The sequence below is a fragment of the Lagopus leucura genome, unplaced genomic scaffold, assembly GCF_019238085.1.
Source record: "Lagopus leucura isolate 7727_CA_CO unplaced genomic scaffold, USGS_WTPT01 Super-Scaffold_100004, whole genome shotgun sequence".
In the NCBI taxonomy this organism is placed as follows: Eukaryota; Metazoa; Chordata; class Aves; order Galliformes; family Phasianidae; genus Lagopus; species Lagopus leucura.
The window spans coordinates 45,096,640-45,123,438 of record NW_024962264.1 but is presented as its reverse complement, the minus strand read 5'-3'; the positions used below and the strand labels follow the sequence as shown (position 1 = coordinate 45,123,438).

Here is a 26,799-nt window from a genome sequence, read left to right as displayed (position 1 = left end):
GTGCAGAGACACAGGTAAGGAGAATGGTCACTGCCCGAGACACTGGTGCTGGAAGGAAAGGCAGCGAGTTGAGCCCACACCATGCGCACAGCTACAGGGAGGGCTGCCTGGAGTTCAAAGCCTGGGACCTCCAAATCATCCTCTGCCATAGCAGTGGTTCATCTGTCTGATTTTCAAAACCAGTGAACAAAAATGAAATCTATTCCCTTAATAATTAGTGTTATAATTCCAAATCAAGTTATAACTCTGACCAAAGCACCTGCCTGCTGGTATTTCAGGGATGTAAGCGCTGTGGGTGGCAGCAGAACTGAACAGTAATTTGTAGCTTTTACTTGATAAACCCTGACTGCTTGTTGGAGTATTTACGTCTCATTACATCTATGCTTATTTTGATCCATCTCTTTGAAAATAAACATGAAGATATAAAATATGCAATGGCCTAATTACTACTCCTGCTTGAAAATATAAATCTTATTTGCTGCTCTGCCATAGCACTGTGCTCCTTCTTCCAGCTTGACTTAATTTGCTGAGACAACTCGTCAGCTTCAGACACCCACGTTTGAGGGCAAATGAGGAGAAGAATATATAAAAGAAATCTGAGTATGACAGAGCACATTTTCATTTAAAATAAAAACAATCCCTATTTTTATGTAAAGCTCTTAGGCTCTAAACCTGAGAAATTAGGTTTCAACATGGCGGGCGTTTTCTGACATAAAGGTAAAATTATAGCCCTACTAACTCTATCCAGATGCTTGAATGTCAAACATTCACTTCAATGCTTTGTTGGATCCTATTCTTATGCAGCTATTATGCTAAGTGTATAATAACATTTTTTGCTTGCAAGACTAAGTTCTGCACACACTCTGCCTCCTGATTAGCAGTGAATTCACTTGGATTAAAATGATCCCCTATATGAATTTTTTAATAGAATATTTAAAATACTCTGTACAGCAGCAAATGTTCCCCTTTGTAAAAATATTTATCAGAGTTTTGTGTACGTGTCTTTGAGAAGAATTGTGCAGGAAAAAGAACTGCTGTCTTAAACTAGGAATTAAATCAGTATTAGTTGGCTCTATTGAAGTGAATACAGCAAAATGAACCAAGAAAAAGACAGAAGATATCATTCTAGCATACTGACAACCCTAATTAAGAAAGAAGACACTGAAATACTCTGGAAGTAGCAAAGCAGTCACAAAAAAAAAGAAAAAAAAATCCTGAAAAACTTGCAGCACATCCACACCAACAGGAATATGAATAAAAAGTAACAAATAAATCACAAGAACATCACGGTAGCTTGAACAATACAGCACTATTATTTTCATTCCAGTCTTGCTAGGGTCATTCAAAGATACTTTTCCCATAGAATGTAACTTGTACAAGTGCTGAATGGAGCACTTTATAGTGATAGTTCAAGGAATCTCTGAAAGCAGACACAAGCTGAGCACACCAGTCTTTGCATTGATCACACCCAGGTCCTGGGGGCCACATCCAGCTGCTGATGCTGAGCTGGGGCAGTTTGGGTCCCCCAAGTTACTGCTGTTAGACAGCTCTCAGCCAGCTTCTCCACAGAGCGGGGTGACTGCATGCTGGTCTGCATAGCTTTGATCTGCTAGCAGCTGCATTTTGCAGAATGAGAGTGGAGTGTTCACTGATGTCAGCATCCCTCACATGTGTAGAGGTTCAGAATGGTCTGAACAGATATAGAGTTAGACACACACTGTGTCTACTCCTAGCAATCCTGTAGTTCAAATGGCTGAGAAATTGGGCAGGGGTAAGCTGCCTAAGGAAAAGTAGGGGATCTGATCACTGCCACTTTATATCTAGTGATCTTGAGTGATGAGGACATCACTGAAATATTCAAGGTATTGAGGGCATGTAGCAAGCTGGAATAAATCTCATTAAGATAAAAGACACAATTTGAAATATATGTAAGCTACCTTATAACAGGCCTAGTGTGTTCACTCTGGAAAAGCAATGGCAAATGCATTGCTTCTGATCATCTCCCACTGGTAAAGCCACACCTCACTACAAGAAAGTTTTAGTTTTGAGCTCCTTACTACAAGAAAGATTGGATATGAGGAAAAAATTCTCAGAAAGAGTGGTGATGCATTGGAACAGGCTGCCCAGGGAGGTGGTGGAGTCACTGTCCAGGTGACAGTGGAGGTACTTAAGGAAAGGTAGACGTAGTACTTAGAGACACGGTTTAGTATTAGTATTGGTAGTAGGTAGATAGTTCGCAAAATGATCTTATTTCCTACCTTAACAATTCAATGATTAGAGGTTATCATGACTATCAAAGAAAAAGGTATAAGAATTCAGCTGCACAAGTTCTGCCCTGTACTATGTCCTAAAAGTTTTCGGACTCTTCTGGTCACATTACAGACACTCTTTATGGGCCCAGTATGCTAATAATGTGTTGCTAATAAGAAAGAGTGAGTGTGGGGAACTCTAGCTGAATTTACAGTCTACATAAATTACAAATACTTGCTGCAGTGCAGAGAATCAGAACCATCCATGCTAATTAATAACAGGCACTGAACGTTTAGGAGGACTCAAATCTTCTAGCCTGTATGATTTAGAAATCTTAGAGTAGACAATAACACAACTTATTTTCCAATCTTAAAAAAAAAAAAAAAAAAGATCTACCAGCCTTTTCTGGCTCATCTGGTCAGTGGTCCCCCACTATGAACCTTCTTAAATTACTGGACACAAGCAATGAAATAATCACTACAAGCCTTTGGAAGGTAGTTATACCACCAAAAGAGTTAGCAGAGAGGATGCTGAATTGAGTTGTGACACAGATTTGGCCAAAGGCAGAAGTTCTTTGCAGTATTTGCAGTCATTTTTATTGTAATAATTTATGCATTGTCATAACACAGCTATATAATTAATTTCACGTCCTTTTAGGAAGCTTTGAGCTTTGATGTTCAGCAGTTCTTCTTGGGCAGCATAAAAGAGAGGGAAAAGAGGATTTAAATTTGATCTGCTGATCTTGCATTAACATCAGTACCTAAGCACACTTTGATCAAGAAACTCTGTACTTGCAGATGGTGCATCACAGCAAAAGGAAAAAAGGCAATTATTACCTGGCTGAAAGTGTCCTCTTTGAGGCACATGCTTGGGAAGGAGGAGAAGGGAAGAGGGGAGAAATCCTGCTTCCATTTGCAGTTGGTGTCCACACCTTTGCCATCAGCAAGGCAAGGGCATCATCTCAACTCAGAGAGAGTTGTTTGTGCTGGGGCTGCACAGGTGGTCCATGTCCCCATGATAAGCAAGCTAGAGCTTGAACGAGAGCACCTCCAGCACCTGGCTGGCCACCTTGTCAAACATTAACTGGGAGCTGGAGGGGCTGCAGGGGAGCAGCATGTGAACAGAATGAGCAGCCAGAGCTGAAAGAGAAAAAACTGGGTGGTGAAAGGCTGCAGGAAAGTAGATAGCAGTGGGAGTAATCAACAGGCACCTGAAGACCAAAGAAAAAACTAAGGCAGAGCCTGGAAGGACAGCAACCAGCTCACATCTGCAATGGTGAAAGGCAAAGGTGAAAAGCATGGTCAATGCAAAGCAGAAGAAAGCTGTACAACAGGTAGAGGAGTTTACCTGCAACAAGATGGCTTGGGAATAGCAAAATCCTCTGACTCATGGGAATGAGTGGCTGATATGGGAATGGAAAATGGCTTCTGAATGGTATAGTGTGTACATAAATAACATTTTATTAATATTCCTGCTCTATTGCACTCCGTGCACATGCATCACAAGTACTCTATCCACTGCTCAAAAGAAGCTGCCTTCTTGTGCCCTGTCTCCCCATCACACAGCACTATGGGAGGCAGAGGTACTGCCAGCAGCTATCCTGCCCTGGTTATCTGGACTACAATTACAACACTGTGTCACTGTCCTTCCCCAGAACAAGGTGTTGCCTGCTACAGGCAGGGTGCATTCTGGCCATGGGGATGTTCTATACACCTAAAGGGATACCGTTCCACAACATTACTCTGATAGAGATGCTCTTCCCTTGCATTCCTCTGCCATACTAGCTGTGAACATGCCACAAATAACAAAGGAAAGTTCCTCCTTTTCTTAATCTTCAGCCTGTTCTGCTGAGAGCCAGGAGATGGACTTGTTGCTTCCCAGTGTTGCAGAGGAACCGAATGAAATTACTGGGAGACTTTGCACCTTAGCCTGCATAGATTTAACTCCTTCATGACTCCTCAGCCCAACAGTTGAGTGTGGGCAGGATGGGAGCTGTGGGCATTGTCCCCATCTAGTGGTTCACCCATACCAGGATGTCAGCTGGGAGGGAGCTGAAAGATCCCTTCACTCCAGCAGAAGCTCAGAGCACCCAGGCTGACAGGGGTTGGCTCAGTACAGCCCAGAACTAGCTGCCCCAGCGAGAATCCAGGTTGCAAAATCATTCAATATTTGGAGTTCTACAATGAGGCCTCAGATTTGAATGTTCATATAAAACTCTTTGCCTTCAATTAGGGAAATTGTAATGCTGGTTTAATTCATTATCTTTCAGCAAAATATCCTTACTAGCAGGCCTCCTAGTCACTGTATTTTGTGCTGCTAATTGCATCTACTTTACTGAAGCTCTTTATGGGCTACAATGACTTTCCTGTTAAAGGTAGTACTTATGGTAGAGGCTATTGGGCAGCCTTTTGTCTCAAAATACTAGATAATGGTTTTGGAGGACATCACACAGTGACCCATACTGCAGTAACACACATTGTATAGCATCATCCATGCAAAGACACAACAATTCGCAGTCCAAAGATCTGGATAAAGAATATTGCATAATAATTGGCACTAACCTTGGGTCAGTTTGATAAATCAGCTTTCCTGGATTTTAGACCTTGTCATAGGAAGGCTATAAACCATTTAGGCACATAAAAAGCTTATCTTAATGTCTTAGGACCAGCTTTTGTCCCACATGTAATTGTCTCTCTCTCTCTTTTTTTTTTTTTCTTCCAATTCCTTATTTTAAAATCTGTTATACCAATAGCAGCGTCACAGCATTTTCCCTTAGCTTGACTTGTAATCAGTAGCAGACAATCTCTAGTGGAGATCTGCAGCGGTCAGAGAAGAGATGCAAACCTCCAGGTAAAACATCAGTAGCTAGAGATGAGTCAGAGATACTGGAAATATTGATTTAGCGGATAAGAATTTAGGATTCTAAGCAAGACTGCTAGAGAACTGTTATAGAATTCTATTATTCTATTAGCAGAGTTGGCTCTTAGAGGAAAATAATTAAAAGTTCAGCATATCAGCACAGACTGTCTCTAGGACAACAAACAGGAGATACAAAACCTCTCTTTTGCCTGGCCCCAGCTCTCTGACTGTTGATTTTTCAAAGTTACTATTAGTCAGAAATTCCTTCTCAGAGCTTATAACAATCAAAGCGCTTTGCAGCCTTTAGTGATGAAAAACGTTTCCACTGAATACAAAAATCCGACAGTACAGTGCAGAAGGTGAATAACCCCAACTTTTCAAGTTGTGACTCAAGCTGTGAAACCTAACAGAAATGTCATACTGTGATGCACGCACAATAACTTTAAAAACTAGAACCAGATTGTTTGAAAAGACTCTGTGGCTCATGCTGGAATTTACAGAATCAACCAGCGTTGGAAAAAAGTTTTTTTTTCTGTTGTGAAATTATTTATCTGAAACTTCTGTTTGGAATGTATGGAAATACGTCCTGCCTTTTCATCTGTCTGTCTCTCGCACACCCACACAAACATTAATTGCTCTCTCTGACGATTTCATGGCTACAAAACTTTACTCAGCATGTTGAAATGAGAAATTCCAGCCCAGAAGTAGTTTAAGGATATTAAGAACAGCTGGATGAGATTTGACCAAAAAGAGCATTTGAATAAGGCAGTACATGTTGACAGGCTAACCTTCCCACACTTATAAGAAGCACATCCTATGAGTGAGCTTACCTTAGCAGAAGGTAATATGAAAGAGAAGACTTGTTGCTAGCATGCCTCAAGCACTCAAGCACCGTGCTGGTGGAGGTAATAATTCCAGCTTCTTGCTTTTTCTGAAGCTTGATATACTCAGGCTTGGACCAACCCTTTATAGCAGAACCACGGGCTCAGACTCCACACACAAAGGAGAGAGCTGCAGCAAGACAGACAGGCAGTGGGTAACTGCTTCTCCAGCACACACGTTCTACCTCCTCAGAGGAAGTCAATCATCTGGCCAAAGCAAGACAGTGCGAGCAATTATGATTGACTCTTAAATGCTTCCTAAACATGTGCTCATCCTAATTGACATAATAAATGCCATTGGCATTTCACATGCCAAATTATAAAATTGTATGGCTAGTTATGTAACAAAAGGTGCATTACCTCTCTGATTTGGCTGATTGCTCCAGCTGACTTCAACAAGACAGACAGCCTCAGAGGCCTGCTGTTAGACATTTGACCTCATGACAAAAGTGCATTTTGTGGCTAAACAACCACATACCCCAGCTGTCTTTGAAGGTGCTTGTAGCAAGCAGTTGGTACAAGGATCCCTGTAAACTGCAGGAAAGTGCTTGTTCCTGGTCCCTGTTCCAGATGCATCTGCTGTTGGAGACAGAGATGCAGTGGGGACATGCACCTGTCCATGTTCCTCTTTTGCATCAGGTTGAGGAAACATGGATCCACAAACCATTCTGGAGCTATGGGGGGCTCTAGCCTGGAGCCCCCCAATCCAGACAGTGGAGTCCCTGGCATACATGCACCTATGCAGGTACATCATAACAGGGAGACAAAAAGTCTTGCAAATGCAGAGTAGAGTGCAAAATGTGTTTTGTTTCACATTTCTTTTGTATTTCTGTACCTTCTTCATGAATTTGGTGTTTAGGCCATGGTGCCAATTGATATTAACTCCATGGGGAGTTACACTACTACTCTGTTTCCCATACACATCAAATTATCACCATTGCCACAAGGCTCGCTAAGTGTCTGGGTAGCAAAGAGAAAAATAGCATGTCCCAACAAAATGCAAAGCTACATAATGAACCTAAATCACACTGGATAACAGAGAAAACAAAAAGGACAAGGGAATTATACATACTCAGACCTCATGGAAAAACAATGCTAGATTTACATCACATTAGAAAAGCCATGGGGGAATATTGGTTACTAATTCTTCCACCTACAGAACCTTTGATATGTAATCTAAAAACCTTGTTCTCTCTCCCTTCCTCTCTTTGACCTTCCATGCCTTACTGTGCAGGGTAACCCTGACACAGTGAAGGCCCATACCTACAGTAGGGGTACCTTCCTAAGCAAAAAGATTTCCTCCTAGGCATGCCTCTTCTTTTCTGGCTAACCAGCTAACACACTTTTTGGTATGTCCCCAACTCCAAATGCTCCTATCCATTCTGAAAAGAAGATGATGTTGTTCCTGCATCATGCTCTCTTCAGCCATTCTCCAGGTTGCCTAGCTTAAAGAACATGGCAAACCTCTCAGTGACCCAGGCATGTTGGATAAAGACGACCCTCAGGATGACTACAAGCTGCTACCACTGTGTAGGAGGCTGAAAGATAAGGGGCATAGAATCATAGAATAGCTTAGTTTGGAAAGGTCCTCAAAGATCACCCAGCCCCCTGCTATGGACAAAGCTGCCACCCATCAGATCAGGCTGCCCAGGGCTCCATCCAGCCTCCAGGGATGGGGCATCCTCAGCTTCTCTGGGCAGCCTGTGCCAGTGCATTCTACGCTGTGAGTTAAAAAAAAAAAAAATTACCTAACATCTAGTCTAAATTTCTCCTCTTAATTTAAAGCCATTTTGAGAAAACTTACTTGTTCTGATTAAACTGTTTTGCTTCCCACACCCTGAAAATGATGGGTCTTTAGAAATCAGGTAAGATTTATACTTGAATTCTCAATCTGCAGGACCAAAAGCAGGTATGAAAAATATAAAGTCAAACATGGCACCCCATAAAAGGCTTTGAAGTAGCTTTTATCTCTTTCATGGCACCAAATCTATTGCATTTTTGTAGTGATATTCATGTTGGTAACAATGAAGAATGATTTGCCAGACTCACTCATGGCTTTATGATCTTAGAAAAACTCAGCCAAAACTCAATGAGAGCTAGAGAATCAGCACAGGGGGACATCTGCCTACACTGATGCTATCTCACTGGAAGCACTCATTAGGGAAGATTCTGAGTGGAAGGAACACGTTTATGCATACCAGAGAGGGTGACTCCTTCAAAAGCCAATGTGGATTAGCCCTATCTCCAAACCATCCAGCAAGTATTCCTGGGAGGACTTCCCCCAGCCCTTCCTCCCACATAGCCACAGCACCCTCAGACTAAGCAGCATCTCCTCACATGTGACCATGAAATAATATTTAATAGCAATAAAGTGCTGAACAGATGATGGATAACCCTGCTATTAGCACTGCTTTAATTACACTGTGCCTTTAGAGCTGCTCCTCTTATCCAGAAGTCTCTTAATGCTTTACAAACTACTTAATGAGTTCTCACAACTCCCTGTGGGAACCTTTTTTAGGATTAGCCCAGAGCATGGCTCGGTGAGCAGTGCATGGGCAGGTGGCTGCTCCCACATTGCAGGGCTATGTCCTCGTGGGGCTGATGCCCAATTTCTCTTGTCACAAGGAGGGCCACAGGGGTGGTCTTAGATATGATTTGAGGGAAAAACCCTCAAGTTTGTCAGTGGGCTGCATCCTTTACTTTGTGAATTTGCACCTGGAAGAATTTAATCTTCTATGTCTTAATTCTGCTTACATTGCATTTAACTATGTCTATGTTTATAATTTAAGTTACAAGTTTGTAAATCTCTATAACTTTAATTATGTATCTTCCTGTATTTTTTTAAAAATCTTTTCACAGACACACAAAAAAAACTAAAAAAAATTTAACTAGAAAATTTGTTCCCATTAAAAAAACTGTACAAATCAATGGCACTCTGTCCTTTGTAGTAACTTAATCCAGAAGCACCCTGCCATCCACTCCTGGCATGGCCATTCCAGGGCCCAGTCACATGCAGGGACTTGCAAAAGGGAGGGCACAACATCAGGCAGGTTGGTTAGCAAGCGTATTTCAGCAACTTCAGAGTAACACAACCCACAGAAAGCCTCCTAAATAATGGGCAGGCATGCAATATGCGTCTGGAAAGAGAAATTTCAGGGACTGAGGGGAAGAAGTTCAGACGAGCTTGTGAGCTCTTGCAATGCTGAATTTCACATTTAAAAATAATTCACTGCTCGAAAGGGGGAAAAACCTATTGCACAGTGATTAGGCTGAACCCAAAGCCCAGTGACAGTGGTCTGTTTTTCAGTCTCAACACTGTTTGCTTTTTGGGTCTTTAACAAATAGCATATTATCTTTCAGTCAGTTATCTCTCATATGAAATAGTGCTGACAATTCCAATAAATATCTGACGATACAGCCTGCTCCTCCTCTGGGAGCAAGCTGTGCACTACAGCCTATAGCTGACTCCCGCATGGGAAGGAATGGGGAAACAAGAAGTACTCAAGCAGCAGGAGCAGCTCTGTTCAGCTCTCATGAGTCACGATAGTTACTAAGATCTCTGTTCAACAAAAGTATCAGTGAATAAAGTTTGTTTATGACAACGACTGGGCTCTTAGCTTCCATCACATCCTCCAGAGCCTACTTCTGTTTCATCTGCTCAGTGCTGGGAAGAAGCAACTCTGCATATGGTACTACTCATAGGTTTCGAGTCATCAGTGCTTTAATTGGAGCTTTGTGGAAACTCTGACCTAAGATCTACACTAATTAACACACGTGCCGCTGATAGTCTTATAACATTCTCCTTGAAATGAAGAGGCTCACAAAGGTTTTATCAGTGAGGACACGAGAGCAGCACTAGCTGGAGAAGATTGCTAATTCTGCAGCTGAATTATCATCTGCATCCAGAACCAGTTTGATGGGTGTGAGATTATTTGTGCACTTACTCCTGTGATGAGAAACCCATTAGGAATTACATGCTCAAGTTGTCCTGCTTCCTGCCAGTGCACACCACATGTTCATATGTGATCTGCTGCATGCACACAGGAATTTTGTCCGATTTGAACTTCTTCCTACAAGTTGTAGCTTGTAAGAGTGTTTCCACACTTTTTTACCTGGACCAAGACTACAGTGTTTTCTAAACAGCAGTAATACAATCAGCTTACTCCTTGGGCTGAAACTATGGAAAAACAAAACAAAACCCCAAAGCTATGCTACAAGTTGCTTTCCAACAGGAAGCTCTACTTGCAAAATCCTGTGTGAACTGGTGCAGTTAAATATATAGCACAAAGAACTGCAAGCAGAAACAATCTCTGAATAGGAACAGCAAACAAAACAACAGCATCACCCATATTTTTGTTTAACATCGGAGTATCTGAGATCATGTATTTGTAGGAAGGGAAAGTGAACTAGAATTATATCCAATAACAGACCAAAATTAACCTACATTCTGAAAAACGCACAGAGAAGTAGCTGTCACCTCTCAGTAAGGAGTTGCTGGCGCATGTAAACTATCATTTTATTAATGCGTTTTTGTTTTAAGAAGAATGGTAAAGGTATATTAAAGTAAACCTGAAGGATGAAGGAGAGTGCTGCCGGGGCTGTTGAACAGGTAGGAAGTCTCACAGCATTTAGCTCATCGATTTCCTTGTCAAGCAGTAATTGATGTTTATCGAGAGGAGCGGCAGCAGCATGCAGTGAGAGGCAGTTGCACCTGACCTAAGCTGCCTATGAACCATTCCCTGGACATTTAACGAAGGAGAAGTGTTCCAAGTTAAGTTCCCTCAAATCATAGGATTTATGCAATGACCTTTCCTAAACACACAGCTTGAGCCTTTGGGGAAAGCCTGCGGAAAGTCAGTCATTGCACCTCCCGGTTTCTAGGAGCAAAAATACCAGTGGAAGAGTTGGCTTTACATCTCAAGCAAGTACAAAACCAGCAATATTACATGACACAACTCTGTCCATTTTAACTAGAGGTGGAATACATTAAACCCTCTCACAAGCTTTGGCTACAGAGACAGCCCCCCCAGAATAAGCTACAGCCTCTGCCTGCCCCAGGCCAGGCTACAGAGCTGAGGGCTCCAGAAACACCTGGCTGCATCCCTTTGGCAGCCAGACTGGAGGAGACTGCATCTGGAAAGCCTTCAAAGATTTACCTTCCTGCTGGAAACAACACTGCCCAATTTCCTAGTCTGCAGCAAAATGAGGCTAATCTGTCATCTCATTCTGCGTGCAAGATTTATTTGCAGTTTACTAAAGAAAAGTTATTCTGGGGGAAGATGCCAGTTCCTTCAAATCTCTTCCAAAAGACAAATCAATTTCTTCTTGTGATAGACAATTGCAGTCTAGAGCCAGCGACATTCTGCCTTCCAAGTCTGTGCTACAATGAAGTCCTGGTGCAATTAATGCTCAAACACACAGGCTTGGAACATCCTTCCAAAAAGCAGAAGTCTCATGAGGGACAGGAAGACACTTGTAACAGGACCACAGAAAAGAAAAAGTAATTAGAAGCAGGAGGATGAGTACTTTCAGGTGGCAAGAAAAAGATAATGAAGAGTCAAGATTTCCCAGATTGATTCAATTTATATTTTTGGAAAATATACATGGCCTCTGAGGTTTGGGTGGAAGAGTATAAAATAGTAAATTAGTAACAGATTGCTTCCTTGAGAAGAGTTCTCAGTCTCAGAAAAGTGGATTGGAGAACTGAGGATACCACTCCTTGCAAGGCAACATCTTTCCAAATGCCTGATGGCAAATTCTAGCTTTTTTTTTTTTTAAAAAAAAAAAAGATAGTTTCTGCCTTTTCTGACAACAGGAGACAATAGACTGTACTGCTTTGATAAAGTAGCAAAGACACCTTGATTTTTTTGTGTGTCACTGATTGAACAAATAAGAAGTTTGGGGGGGGTGTAAAAAACAGATTGTGTGCTCTAATCTACTGCTGCAGGAGACTGTGAAGAAACAGCCTCATCATATAGTTACCAGAACATTCACCTACAGTATTCTATTCCTGCCTTTCCTGCTGTTGGCAGAACCCCTCTTCTTGTGTCAGGCATATGGGAAAAGTGTGAATTACAACTTTAACGTGAGCACTTTCCCTGAGTTATGTTTTTTCCTTGGTAGACGTATAAGTATGCAGCAACTTAATGCAAGCAGTTCATCTCTATTAATTAAAAACACTCAAAATGTGCTTAGCTTTAAGCTTGTGAGGTACTTTAAGTATCTCCCTCAGGGAGCGAAGATGTTTGTGCACCTTCACAGCAGTCCTGACCTCTGTGTTTCCATGTCTGTACATGGACCTTGTTTTGACAAATACGATCAGGCTCATCTGTACGCATTAAACTGTTGTAAGATTTCATATATTCACATGTACTCACAGTTTTGCAACCATTGCACATACCAGTACTGAATGAAAACAGAACTCATTAAGAACTGGAAGTAGAGGAGAAAGTGAGCAGAAGATAGCAAATAAAGCTCTCCTTCTCTCACCTCAGCTGCAATTATATGTTTAAACTGCATGGCTCTACAAGACTTTTGGGGTTTTAACTCTTGAGAGATGAGTTTCCAGAAGATGAAACACTAAGCTAAAGCCTTTGCAGTGAAACTGGCACATTTCCACAGGTAATTGGTTAGATCTGACTTTCCTGTCGAAGACAGATCTTCCTAGCAAAATGAAGACAACACATCTAAGAGGTGATGAATGAAACACGGCGCTTTTGCACCCCAGCAAGGTAGTAAGCAGCATTCAAGCATAGCAATCTCATCTCATCCCTGCATCGGATTATAGGGAGACCAAATCATTAATTATATCATAAGGAATACCTCTGCCTTGCTGTGCAGTACTTCCTAGAACACAGGCTGAAATTCTGATCCTCTCCCCACTGCCCTAAATGGGAGCTGTTTGTTTTGCCGAGTATTTCCTTTTCTGTTTGCTTCTCTGGACCAAATGGTAGGTTGTAAGTGAGAATATCAATAAAAAAGAATGCAAACCTTGAAACTCACATCTGGCCTGGCTGTGCCTGGTGCTGGCTGCTAGCAGAGTCCCAGTGGTGTACGGTCACTGCTTTTCAGCCATCAGCTGTGTCATGCAGGGCAGCCTACAGCACGTCAGGAGGCAAAATAAAAGTTGAAGTGCATACACCTGAGCAATTTAGAAAACCACACCCCTCCAGTTATTTCTCCTGCAGGCAGCATGAGCACGCAGGCTGCTCAGACAACAATGTAACTTGAAACTTTGGCTTTTATTTCCGGCTTATGGCAAAGTCCATTTTCAGTTTGGCTTTGCTTTGTGTTTCCTTTCTTCTTTCAGCCATACAATCAGATTGAACTTAGACCAGAAAACTCTCTTAAGAGCTGGTTTAAAACAAAACACTTGTCTTTCCCCTGGAGCAGGAGGACAAAGCCTCAGACCAGAGCTCTGAGGCAGGGCCTTCTCAGTGCTTTGCCAGCTGCAACTCCATTTCATTCCCACACACCTGGGATGGTCAGCTGGGGAGCAGGGAACCATGTTAGAGCAATTTGAGAACTAGGGTATCAGCTGCTAGAAATACAAGCTCTACTAATTATCTGAACATCAGGAAATAAAGACTACATTAAGTCCTCTTAACCAGTGATTTCCAAGAGAAAAACCAACGAAGAAAGGGATAAGATGTGCAGATACCTGAGCGTGAGTGGCAATTATGATGGCAGGGGTATCAAAATGCTCTTCCTTTCAAAAAGTAACTCTAGTTGAGGAAAAGAAACCCTGATGCTTCAGCTACATGTATCACTAGTAAATGCAATGACTTAAGCAATCATAAGCATTTTCCCTTAAGGAAAGAAGCAAGAAAACTTCAGAGACAGATTTGGAGGCATCTGCTGAAAACAGCCAGAAGAAAGCCCCCAGCCTCCCATATAAACATCTATGGCTAACAGGTCTTGGCCTCTAATTCATTCTATGCAAATTTGTTTCCTTTCAAGTATTTTAAAAGCATACTTACTAGTGGTGATTATAAAATCCCTTGCTAAATATTTAAGAAATCATTAAGAGTTGTATGCTGGTAAGACCTCACGAGACAGTCACCCTCTCAGCCTTGTTTGCAGCAGTCTTTGCTTTCATGCCCATCACAGCACCTCTGCCCTAGGCTGCTCAAGGAGATGCAGAAGGAGTCTACCAATGGTGCTTGATACATTACCACCCAAAGCCCATGTTGAAGTTTAGGCACTGCTCTGCTCCTGCAATGGATACAGTATGGACCAGAGCCTGCATGGAATCTAGGTTCCCACAGAAGTCACAAGGCCAGATATGCAAGCCCCAGACTTTGGCTACATGTAGCATTGAGCTATGCACATGTAATACACTTTTTAAGAACACGCTTAAGCCGTAGAAGCTGAAACGTTAAGAAGTACATCCCCACAGAGCAAAGCATGTGCTTAAATCCTTCCTCACAGGGGAGGTCTCTTCCAGGCTGATTGCCTCAGTCAGGAAGCCCAGAGACCTGCTGTTGTAGGTGACCACATCAGTCATTCCCAGTTGTAGAGTTCATTCCCATTTAGAAACTAGCCAAGTTTTTTCACCCCCCTTCCACCGCTGGGATGCTTTTGTAAGTTTCCAGACTAAGGGCCAGTTCAAACTCATTTGTTCTCACGCCAGCTCTGTTGGATTGCTCTAATAGCCTTTCTCATCTCACAACATGTATTCCTATTTACATTCTCAAACTCTGAGTCTCTGCTCAGAAGAATGGCTCTCTACTCTCTTGCTTGCCCAAACAGCTATTTCAGGCACCCATTCCTCTCTAAAGTCATACTCTAGAATTTTATATTAGTACTTCCTTCTACTTAGCTAGCAAACTTTCCCCAGAAGGTGACTTCATTGGTTCTGAACCTAGCAGCTGAGGAGCTACACCCTTCAATGGAACATCCTCTGCTAAAACTTCTTCACCCTCTAGGGTGGAACTCAAAAGGATTACTTTTCACCTGCAGCTCATTTACTCCATTATTTACAGATTCCCTCATTTGCCTACAGCTGGCTAAAGAATCTATTGATAGATTTCTTCATCAACAGCATAAAAAAGTGGGAGTATTTCCTACTATGATTCATTCTTTTGCACTGAAATGACAGTAGTATCTTGTAGATCTGTCAGGGTTCATAAACTTCTAATTTCCTGGTATAGCCTTATATACTGCAGAAGTCAAATGTTTTGATTAGTTTAATTTTAAAACCAATCTGAACAGCTTGTCTCAACCTATGCAAAATGAGTGTAAGATCAGGCCTTTTAAATTGCAGATATTCTAAGCTTCACTACTGAAAATATTTCCAGGACAACATACCATAAACTCCATTGTATTAGGCCTTATTTAGGTTTATTTATGTCAGCTAAGTGATTTTAGCATATGCTGCATCTGCTGGCAGTACATATTGTGCAAGCATGCATTGGAAAATTGTAATAGTCAAATACTAGATGATAACACTGTAATGGATACCGTCTGTGTCAGGCTCTGAAAAGGTCACTGTTTCCTCCAGACACGCTGTCCTTGACTGATATTGCCTTCTCCTCACTGAAGCTCCATGAGGTTAGAACAAATGGGGCATGCAGGCTGTTGGTCACTCCTCTTCCAGCCCTTGCCCTTGCTCAGCCAACAGATGGTTTGCAAACAGGAAATACAAGACCAATCTTCAGTTCTTGTTATGTTCCTGACCCCACAAAAGGGCTGAGCTGCATGATCTCTTTCAAGTTCACAAGAAATCTCCAGTGCTGTTCAGTGTCTTTTCCTGTCTGCCATGTATGGATGATGGCAACAGGACTGGGAGGGGTTCATAAGGAAGGGCATCAGAAGCTTAGTGTAGTGTGGACAGAACAGCTGGAATGAGATGAGTCCCTTGGGATGAACCTGGCTTCTCTCCAGTAAATAGTGGCAGGTCACACCCACATCTGGCACAGATGGCAGTATCTGAACCATCGTGGTCATGTGGGATTGCTCTGAATCTATATCTTGGTTTGTAGAGGCATACCAGAGAATGGGAACCAGTGCTGGGGCAAAAAATGTGGTTTAGAAATGACTCCAGAATGAAGGCCAGTATTTTCATGTCTAGTCTCTCTTCTTGTTTCCCCTTTCCAGAAAATCAGCATTGTGAATTGGATCACAAAACATGAAGGGAAACTTTGCCAAGTGCTTGTACTATGAGCTCCCTTGGGGTGACTGAGTACCATTGACAGTTTGCTTGGAAATGGGACTATGGACTCTGCAGACATTAATCAGCAATGTTAAGCTAGCAGTTCTCTACACAGTGACAGTTTAAATATGATGCTGACTTCCAAAGTTGGCCTACTTGGTGCAATTAACAGATAGCGAGATTCTTACACAGTGGATGTTACTCTGGGAAGTCAAGTTTTTCTTGTCATGAGAATTTACTGTCTTTTCTGCATTCTGCAGCATACATCTTCTAGAAGGAGATTAGGAAAATCTTTGTTATTTTCCTAATTAAATTAAAGCCATAGGATTAAAATAATCTTTTGTTTTCAGCTAATGAACAAGTAGCAGTATCAGAATTAGAACTATCACCTACTGAAATGAACAGCTGGGCTAAGAGAGCACAGAATTGAATATAGGCTGACTGGATAAAGTCTAGCCATACCTGCAGCTAAAATAATCACACTAAAGAGCTCTCATAGCATCCATCAGCAGGAGATCTGATTGTGAAATCCTGCAGATACAGCTGTACAATCTCAAGTGAAGCCTCCAGGCCTCCCACCTCCTCCAAAAAAATCTGTGAAAACATGAGCTATACATACATAAGCAAAACAAACATTCAAGTGGCAAAGTCACTCTGGCCGTTGTGAGGGGATAATATTACAGAGAGCAGGCTATATATGTTCTCCCTTGGGAGAAATTGTTCAAGTTAAAAGATTAATCTGGGCTCTCAGCACATTCATTAGTTGAATTGCAAAGCAAGCTTGTTGCATAACCAATCCCAGGACAATTATATTTATCTTGTCAAAGTTCACAGTACGGGTGGATTTCTGACCAGGACAATGTGAGTGCTTTCTGCAAGATGGAAGCATTAGAAACATCAGTTCTGTGCCATCCCTTGTTTTTTTAATTACCTGCATGTTTGGTTTTTTTTGGAAGAAACCATTTGCACAGTACCTTTGGATGTCTCTCCAGCAGCAGGCATGGATGGAGGGGCTGAGGAAAGCAGCAGGTTCACTTTTTAAAAGGGAGTAAACTGAGGCACAGAAACTTACTGACTTCTTCCTAATTACAAAGGAAATCTCTGGCACAAAATTGCATATCATAGAATAACAGAATAATAGAATGGATGGGGTTGGAAGGGAGTTTAAAGATAAACTAGAACCAACTCCCTGCCATGGGCTGGTTGCCACCCACCAGATAAGACTGCCGAAGGCCCCATCAAAAATGACCTTGAACGTCTCCAGAGATGGGGCAGCTACAGCTTCTCTGGGAAGCCTGTGCCACTACCTCACCACCCTCTGAGTAAAAAAAACCTCAAGTCTGAATCTCTCTCCTTTTAATTTAAAGCCATTCCCTTTTGTCCTATCACCTTTACCATTTGTCCTTGCATCTCACCAGTTCTCCCATACTTTACTAGAGACAATAAAGAGAATTGTTTGAGATGCAGTAAAGCTTCCGTTCTAAAAGCATGTACAGATATGCAGTATGTACAGACCACCTTTGTATGGCAAGGACTTTCACAGCCAGGCTTATATTCTGGGAACAGTTCCTGGACTTTAAGATTAGAACAGAAAAGAAAATCTTGCCCAACTTCTTGCATGTCCCCTGCTTTGCAACTGTGTGGACCTTGCTGCCCTGGGTTTAGTCCTATTTGGAGTCTCTATGGAAGAGCACCTTGAAGAAACAAAAGGTGAGGAGTTCACTTGTCTCTTGTTCTGGGAATTAAGCATTTGTGATTGTGAAAGCACATGGAAAATTCATTCCTAATCTGATGACACTGCTAAAGGTTATCATCATCAATCCATATTACACATTTCCTCAATGGCTGAATGATCCCTTCCCATCCAGTATTTGCATCTCTTACCAGTGCACACATTATGCTTGCTCTAAACCCTCTTTTTTTTTTTTTAAATTTTACTTTTGACACACGTGTTCTTAGCCACACGACGTATGAACATACCAAAGTGCAAAATGGTTCATTTACTGAGCAAAATATTCTGGGATATTGACTTGAACACCTTTCAAGATTTATTATGCCCACTGAGTTATTTTATCGAACAACCAGGTAACTACTTTAAAAAAATAAGCCAAGTTTACCTGTCAAGACCTATGTCCCATAAAAACATCATTGGCTGCCATTAATAATACTCCTTTCTTACTTCAATTCCCTTATCACATTGTCTATCACTTTCCTGGAAGTGAGGCCAGGCAAGCTATACTGCTGTTATCACAATTACCCTGTCAGAACAAATGTGAGCATGTTTTCAGTCTTAGCAAATTCCTCAAATATCCCAAAATTTGATAAAAACGAACATCAGTAGGTCTAATAATTCCTCAGCCTTTTTTTTTCTTCTTATTATTATTTTAATGCTGCATAGCTGCAGATTATATATGATCTACTGGTTTAAAGCTGTTAGTCTGAAGTAGGTATTGTCCAGCATTCCCTAAATTGCTGATGGGCTGGAAAATAGCACATCATTCTCACATGATATATGTAACATCATCTTGTTTTTTTCCAAACATAAGCCAGAAATATGTAATGAACATTTCAGCCATCCAAGACTATGCTACAAACAATTTTAACACCTTCAACCCCTTCTGCGCCTACATCCTTACTACCTTTTTTCCTTATGCAACTTAAGAACTCTTTCAGAATACCATTTGCTTGATATGAATAGATTTTACTCTAACCTTTACTAGCAGTTTCCATACCCCCAACACAAAAATATCTTCTATTGTCTCTTTCTCCTTTTCTAGTTCTTTTTTCCAATATATAATCACACACTTTATTTAAATGTACTATATATTCAAACCCACATACATATCCATACATACACACCCAAAATATAGACAAGTGTAGACAAATATCTACACATTTAAACACATTTGTATGTGTGTAAACACATTTCTACTTTGTCTTCTTTTGCCATACAGCTTCTTTTAACAACGTTTTTCTTATTCAGATAACTCATCTTGAAAATCATCCAATTTCGATTCACGCATTTCTCTTCCATTCAACTTTGATTAAGGGCAGTCCTTGGCTTTGGGATATTGGCTTTTTCAAAACAAAACTCATAAAAAACACTATTTCAGACTGTCCAATCTTTACCTATAGTGAATGAAAAGTGATCATGTTCACGTCTTCCTGAGAAAACTCATTTTCCAGTCTGGTAGATAAATTCATTTTTAACTATCATCAGCAGAAATCGATACAATTTGTTTTATAGAACTATCATCCGGTATTTAATGCTACTCTAGTGATGTTTTGCAGGTAGATAAATGAAATCTAGTGAAAATCTCTGAGAGAACAAAGTTTGTTGTAATTGCAGGTTTTTTTCCCCCACAAGTAGTAGTAAATAATCCTGTCTTCTGGGTCAAAACAGTTATTTATAATACCAGCTCTGTCCACCCCTACTTGTTCCTGTACACTGTCATCAATGTATTGCACTGAATTTTTAAGATCCTGCACTTCCTGATTTTAAGTTAGGTATACATAAGCCACTGAGTTGTACACATTATTTCTTTTATCTCCTTTTGCCTTCTTAAACAGCTTATTCAATACTCCAGCATTCTGATCCCTCTAGTACTGAAATCTGATGAGATAATTATGTTGAACTTATCTTGATTATTGAGAAATTCCAATGCCTCTTAGTTATTATTCCAAATCCTAGCTTTGGCATATAAGTTATTCCAAGCACATTTTTCTTTGGATCCTTTACCATAGTGATTTAATTTGTTCCTGACATGGTGAATCTGAACCACATTTTCTTCCTCAGTCCCCTTCTGTGCATTGTTGCTTTAAATGCAGCTGTGGTAGTTCACAGTAGTCAAGATTTCTGTCCTCTGCCACACCTATTCAATCTCTCCATCATTTAGGACTGAACAAATTAGAAGCCAAATTAAAAGCATAGTTTTTGCTCCATGGTAAGTAGTCAGTCCAAAACCGACAGAGATATTTTGCATTGACCCGTGGGATGCTGACACAGGCTGGCTGGGATACGATATCCACACTGCTGTTTAAATAATGGCATTCAGCATCCCCCTTTCTGAGTCGGGAAGTTCTGTTTTTGCAGGTGGCTTTGCTGTGCAATTCAGCAAATGAAATTTTAAATATCAGTGCAAGGACTCCACTTAAAACACACAGGCATGAATGATCACTGGGTTGCGGTCAACAGAAACTTGCAGTACCTTGTGGTCACAGGACACATCTCTGGTCTTTGCCAGTAATGGAACTCTGAAGAGTCGCAGATGTGTCTCATGCGGGAAAAAAATGCATTAACATCTGCACACGGCTGACAGCTGCTTTTCTCACACAGTACAGATGGTGAAGCTCTGCGGAGCCCTTCTGGGAGTAGACGGGATGCAGCAATGCCCACGGCCACTCAGCCATGCTGCTCTCTGCCTTCTGTAAGAGCGTGAGGGAAAAGCAATTTGGGGAAGCATTGCTCTGACTGGAAAAATGATGTGTTTACAGATAGACAAACATTCCTTAGGTCACATTCATTGTTAGTTACAGCATATCCACAAACTACCAACAAAAGGCATCAGCTGGGGGCATGGAGCACGCAGAAAAGAAGGAGTCTCTTTGAAGATATTTTCAGTACAGGGATTGCTGATCAGCCCAGCCGATCAGCCCAGTCTAAACACATCATTGCTTAGAGAACTGCTGGGCTGGTGAGCTCAGCGAACAGGGGATAGCATATGATCCTTGAGGTCCCTTCCAACCCTGGCCATTCTGTGATTCTGTGATTCTGTGATCTCTCAAATAACTTTTGTTTTGATGAATGAGCTAGGCACTGATCTCAGCACAATTCTATTTACACACTAATTGCTTAAATTGATAATTCATTTATCCATGGGAAAATGCAGTACATTGATTATGGGTTGGATAAGAAGAAAAAGTTGCAAGGAAACAACCTATTTACACATGGACAAATGAGTTGTATCTTGTGCTACACATACACACAGAGAACTGTCTTAGCAATGTCCATTGCAAGCTGGGAGGTGGTGATGAAGGAAAACATTTAGCTCAGAGATGCAACCTAAAGCTCAAATTCTACTTTAAAGTGATCTGTTGAAAAACTGGATGGGAGGATGGGAGAAGATCTTCTGCATGTTGCCCAAGCCTTAGCCACTCATGAGCTTCTGCCCTTGCTCTGCAGCACAGAAGATGTATTCTAGGTTTTCAGCAGCTTACATAAGTGTGTATGTAATCAGAGCCCACAATGAATTCTGAATTCAAGGAATGATTTCAACCACTTCTGACAGATGAGAGGGGCTTTCAACAGCACTTAAACAAGTTTGTTGAATGCAGGTAAGCAGGTGGAGATGAAAGATTGATTTTCGCTGAGAGAAAACTCTCACCAAGGATGTTGCTAAAATGCTGAGCTCCCATTCCTAGTGTAGAAAAAAAGACATGTACATCCAAACACCAGGAAAATCTTTCCTTGGAGCTCACAGTACAGTTCTTTAGCTTTGATGTTCATGGATCCATTTCTTTAATTACACTTGTTTACCACACTAAAGAGCTTACATTTTCAAAACCATAACAAAGATATATAACTCTACAATATATAATAGATATAATTTACGAGGCACATGTAAAATTCAACCAAAAATCAAATGAAATTTGATCATTTTCTAATTGAAAAAATATTATTATTATTATTGTTAATAATTTTGTCTGCAGTTCACAATGTGAATGGTTAAGTACCATTTCAAATAAGAACTCCTTTAGAAAACCATTTGTTTTTCAAACACTGTACCATGAAATGCCTTAGAAGTGGCAAATCCATCAAAACAGCTGAAAATAAATTAGAAATGTGCTTTCGGCTGTCTTACAAATCTCATATTATTGGTTCAATGTCACAGTGTGCTTTCTCTTTCTATGTAGGAAAGACATAGAAAGATCTTCAGCAAGCAATGGATCAGATTTATTTGACATTGAAAAGCTTTTAGCTTAGCTTTCAGTGCCTAATGCATCTTCAGCAAATACCTTGTGTGCTTATTCCTGCATAGTTATACCTTGAGAATCCGTACTGAGTATGTTTAAAATGCTGCTAAAATGGTAAAAATGAAGCTCAGATCCAGGAATATGATGCAAAAGCTTTTTTGAAACAACTACCACTTGTCTCCTTGGATCTCGGCTGATAACACTGATATAACATTCTGACATTGTAGTTTCAAGCCTGTATAGACCACATTTGCCAAAACATTCCAAATGTGAACCTCGGAAGGCACCAAGTTACAAAGGTTTTTTATGATAAGATGGCAGGAGCTGGACCCAAATCTCCAGGGGTTAAGCATGGGTAAACTGGTGCTTAACTCTACCAACTTTCTCTCCTGCTGTTTTGCCAGGTGCTAGGTGCTCAAACTTTAGGAGATACTAAGTGTATGTGAAAGGGGTTGCTATTATCCACCCAAAGCTTCAGACTGAAACAGTTGTTCAGAGCATCGTGACACGTATCCCTGTTCCTGACAGAACAAGTCTATATTCATGTCCTATGGACAAAACTGGCATTCGTATTGAGATTTGTACCATCTTCTCAAAGTTCCTTGGGAGATCTGTTGGCTTTGTGTGTGGGGAAATGGATCAGAAAATACTGACAATTTTCAGAATGCTTGCCCTGAATTTCAATGTCTCCTCCTTGTCCTGGCTAACAGTGCACTACTGTTGGGACACACTGAGTGCCTCACACCACACGTGAAGTGTGTCAACTTGCAGAGTGCGCGGGGACTGCAAATTCCTTTGCACACCCCTCCCTTCCCAACACACCAGCAATGGGTCATTATCTTTGATTTTGACATCTGAAGAGAGAATGCAAATGCCAGGAAGGAAGTTTTTAGAATCTGTAAAAAAATACTCTATAAAAGACCTTCCAAAGGGAGTATTGCAACAGGATACAGTAAAGAAAAACAGGAGAAGAATTTGAGGGGGAGAAGCTCTCACTATAAATGCGGAATACTTCTGAGAATAAATAAAAACATAAGCACATCCAAACTTACTTCTGCTTAGCAGAAAATATATCATTAGTGAGTTTTCTTCTTAAAATAGCCAAGGCATGTTAGTGGAATACTTGAACATTTCTAATTTATAACTTCCGAATGTGCATGTAGTACAGGGGACATGAAAGTACACTCTGAGTTGATGTTTGGGCTTCTGCTGGACCACCAGGACAGAAGGTGAAATGCAGAGGTTATAAGCTGAGTGTGAGGGCTTTGGCTCTTTGAAAAGTTTGCTTTATATCACTAGGGTATCTCATCAAGAATCCAGAAAAAATCATCTCTGAACTCACCGAAATGAAGGTCAGGAAATCCCAGCCTTTGTGAGCACCTTGGTAACAGACAGTCAGTATAAAATTGACTTACTAATTTTTGAAGACAGGGACTAGCTTACTGTCATTTATATTCTACATTATAACAACATGTAATAAAAAAAAAACCCTAAATGTTGTCCTTATTCCAGCTTCCTCACCCATTTCTTTTGCTAAACACTGTCAGGGTACACTGTGCTGTGTGAGCCATGCATACAGTCTGGACATCAAAAAATTTGCAAGCTAAGCAACTGATGCAAATCCACTTTCAAAGCAAATGCAGAAAAGCTCACCCTGACATGGATCTGTACCTAGCTCCTTGAAAGTCATCCTGGAGAGGGTGACTCGTGAGAAAGATGCATTAAAGAAGGCTAAAAAGCTCTGAGCATTAATGGAGTCCAGACAGGTTTCAAACAATCCTCTAAACGGCAGAGAAATGATCTTAGGGAAGAACAGGACAGAGCACAGCAAAGCAGCAGGTGTGACTTGGCTTGTGGATTTTCCCTGTTACGAAGGCAGCAGGCTTTTGTCAGAATCCTTCCTGGGCCCAAGGACTGTATCACAAACCTGGAGCAGGCAATTGCTGATCTACATGAAGAAGTGCAGATTTCTTACAAATTAAAATTCACTATTTCAATATTAAAATTGTAACAAAATCTTGTGGAGGAGTAAGTTAAATTGAAAGTATAAGGTTACACTTGAAACGATGATGCAGTCTACGAAGGAGAAGAGCCAGAGCTCATTTTGCTGGTGGAATGTCACCAGTCTGTAGGTGCTTAGTGCATGGGAGCACAGCCACCTCCTGCACAGTGCAGTGACAGTGCTCAGCAACCCACACCCAGAAAAGCTTCTTTGGAAAGAAGAAGGTGCTTGAGCTGGAGCAAAAGTCTGTAGGGAAGAATAACACTTTTTGGAGGAAATTAATCTTCCTATTTAGTTTTAATTAAGAAATTGGATGATATTTAGAATCATAATATTAAATTCACCTTTTCTCTAATTATTAATTAATCCTTAACCCAATTTTCTGGGAAAACAAAGTTAAGGCAATCGCATCTTTCTGTTTCAGCCTGACTGTCTCCCTGTGCATATTCAGAGCCCTGTGGCTGTGTTCAGTACCCTACCTTTGACAAAGCATACTGGTTTCAAAGATATCATATGCCCATCAGAATAAAGAAAATAAGGCAGAGTAGAAAAAGAAGGAGACCCTTTTAAGTGTTCACATGGAGAGGGAAGCTGAGGCATAAATACATCCCTTATTAGACACCAAAGGATCAACAAAAGGCTTGAAATATTTTCATGCCTCATGGGAAACACTTCCATTGAACTCACGCCTTTCTAAACATCAGAAAATCCAACTAGCAGACACAAATCTGTAAGAAACCAGGCTTCACTAGCCCAGCTGCTCACCCAGAAGCTTCCCTCAAGCAAGCAAACCAATCACTCCAATTGCAAAATACCGGTATTTCATCGGATGGAGAGAAGAGCAAACAGACTCTTGGTGAGAAATCTAGTCACGAAGCATGTGAAGTAAGCAGTTTCCAATTAGCAGTCCCCACAAAAGCAAAGCTTGCTCTCTTCCCCTCTTTAGGGCAGGGTTTAGGGGAGCCCATGGGAAGGGCACTCAATGGAGGGGGATGTGTGTGGCTGGGGCTGCAGCATGGGGAAGGCTCCTTGCTCCAGGGGAAGTGCAGTCATGAACCCAAGAACAACAAAGCAGTATTACACTTAATCCGTTGCCATCTGGCTTCATTTTGACAATCCATAAAATCAGACACAACATTCTTCCTCCAAATCCCTGAAAAACAACACAGAACTAGTGTCAAACTGGGTGTCCCCTCCCTTCCCTGGCCCCTCAGAGGAGGGCCTGAGTCTTCTGCAAGGCGGAGCTCAATCCCTTCCAGTGACATTTCTGCAGGAGCATCCTGGCTGCAGATGTTTCTGTGTGGCAATGCAGCCTGTGCAGTGATGAGGCTTATAGAGACAAGGCAGAGGATGGGGTGAGAGAGGCCACGAACAGCAGCCAGCATCCACATTCTATGAGCCACCTCCAAAATGTCCTTTTCTATGTACTGGAGGGAGATCCAGGGTCATCCATATGTCCTACTCTGCAGACACCAAATGGCCGTCCATAAGGGGACACAGGGAGATGTTAAGCTATCAGGAAAGCCATTTTTTGCAACCTTTGTGTCATTACTGAGGCATTAAGGTAGTCTGAGGGAGCTCAAATATCCTCTCACAGCTGATGACTTAGTAACTGAAGAACAAAGTCATTTTGGTCCCCAAGAAAAGGCAGAAGGATAGCCAAAAATTATGAAACATTATCCGATTCAAGCTGATTTGTGTTCCCATTAACACAGACTGTTTATCTACAACCAACAACTTGTTACCAGCAACAATAGCCAAGGACTGGCCGTTTTGGTTGTAGACTCCCAGCTGAGGGATGTGGCTCAGCTGCTGCCTTCCTGCATCTCTGCAGACATCCAGGCATTTGAGGTGCCTATCGTTCATCATGACACGCACCCCCTGCAGCTCCTGTGCTGCTACTGCCAGCTCCAGGCAGATGGCTTGGATATTCTGGGGTGTCTTAGCTAGTGGCCATGATCTGTATTCTCATGATCTGTCTTTCTCATGTAGTCCATGCTACGTATCTGCTTGTACTCCTGGGTGCTACCTACAATGAAAGCATGTGGATGTCTTCCCAGCTGCCAATACGATTGTACTAGCAAGCAAAATATTCACATTCATGAATTATACTTGGTTCAGCTTCCATAACACAGTGTCAGCACAGAAAGCAAGGCAGATGCCATTTGCTTGCTTGCCTTAGTGCTGAATGCCACAGGCATATCCCCAGGCTTGGTCTGTGCTTTGCTGGAACACGTCTGTGCATTCTCTCCTTCAGAAGGCTCATTGCTGGCAGCTACATGAATGTTAACCAGGCACATGTCCATGGAGCAATGCGTGTGCATATGCATTAATCAGGTGTCTTTCTTCACATTCAGAATTACACTAGGGAACAGCCTTCCATGGCCTTCACATAAGAGGAAAGGGAAAGAGTAAGTTCCATGTACTATAGCAGTGCCGCCTGCAATGGACATGTAGCTTCATTACAAATTCTTCTACTGAAACTCCCAAATGTCTCTACTTGTAGCATATGAAAGTCACACTCATTTCATGGTCTGAAAGGAGGAAATGGCACACTTGTGCCAAGTACTGTGAGATCAGTTTTACAGCAAAAGTTGGATCTGCGTAAGCTTAAGGATTGCATATAGAAAAATCATGTGCTCAGATGTTGCCTCAAGCAAGTGCACTTCCAGGAGGGAGGG

General features: G+C 41.4%; 1 protein-coding gene across 3 annotated transcripts in view; it reads right to left on the bottom strand.

Annotated features, from left to right (window-relative positions):
- Positions 1-26,799, bottom strand: part of LNX1 (ligand of numb-protein X 1) — a 103,814-nt gene that overhangs the window by 63,160 nt on the left and 13,855 nt on the right. Inside the window, exon 2 of one of the 3 annotated variants that reach the window (XM_042870432.1) lies at positions 5,940-6,120. The exons of the other annotated variants lie outside the window; for them this stretch is intronic. The gene's annotated coding sequence lies outside the window, so the exon portion shown is untranslated. The remainder of the gene's footprint in view (positions 1-5,939; positions 6,121-26,799) is intronic. 3 annotated transcript variants of the gene reach the window in all.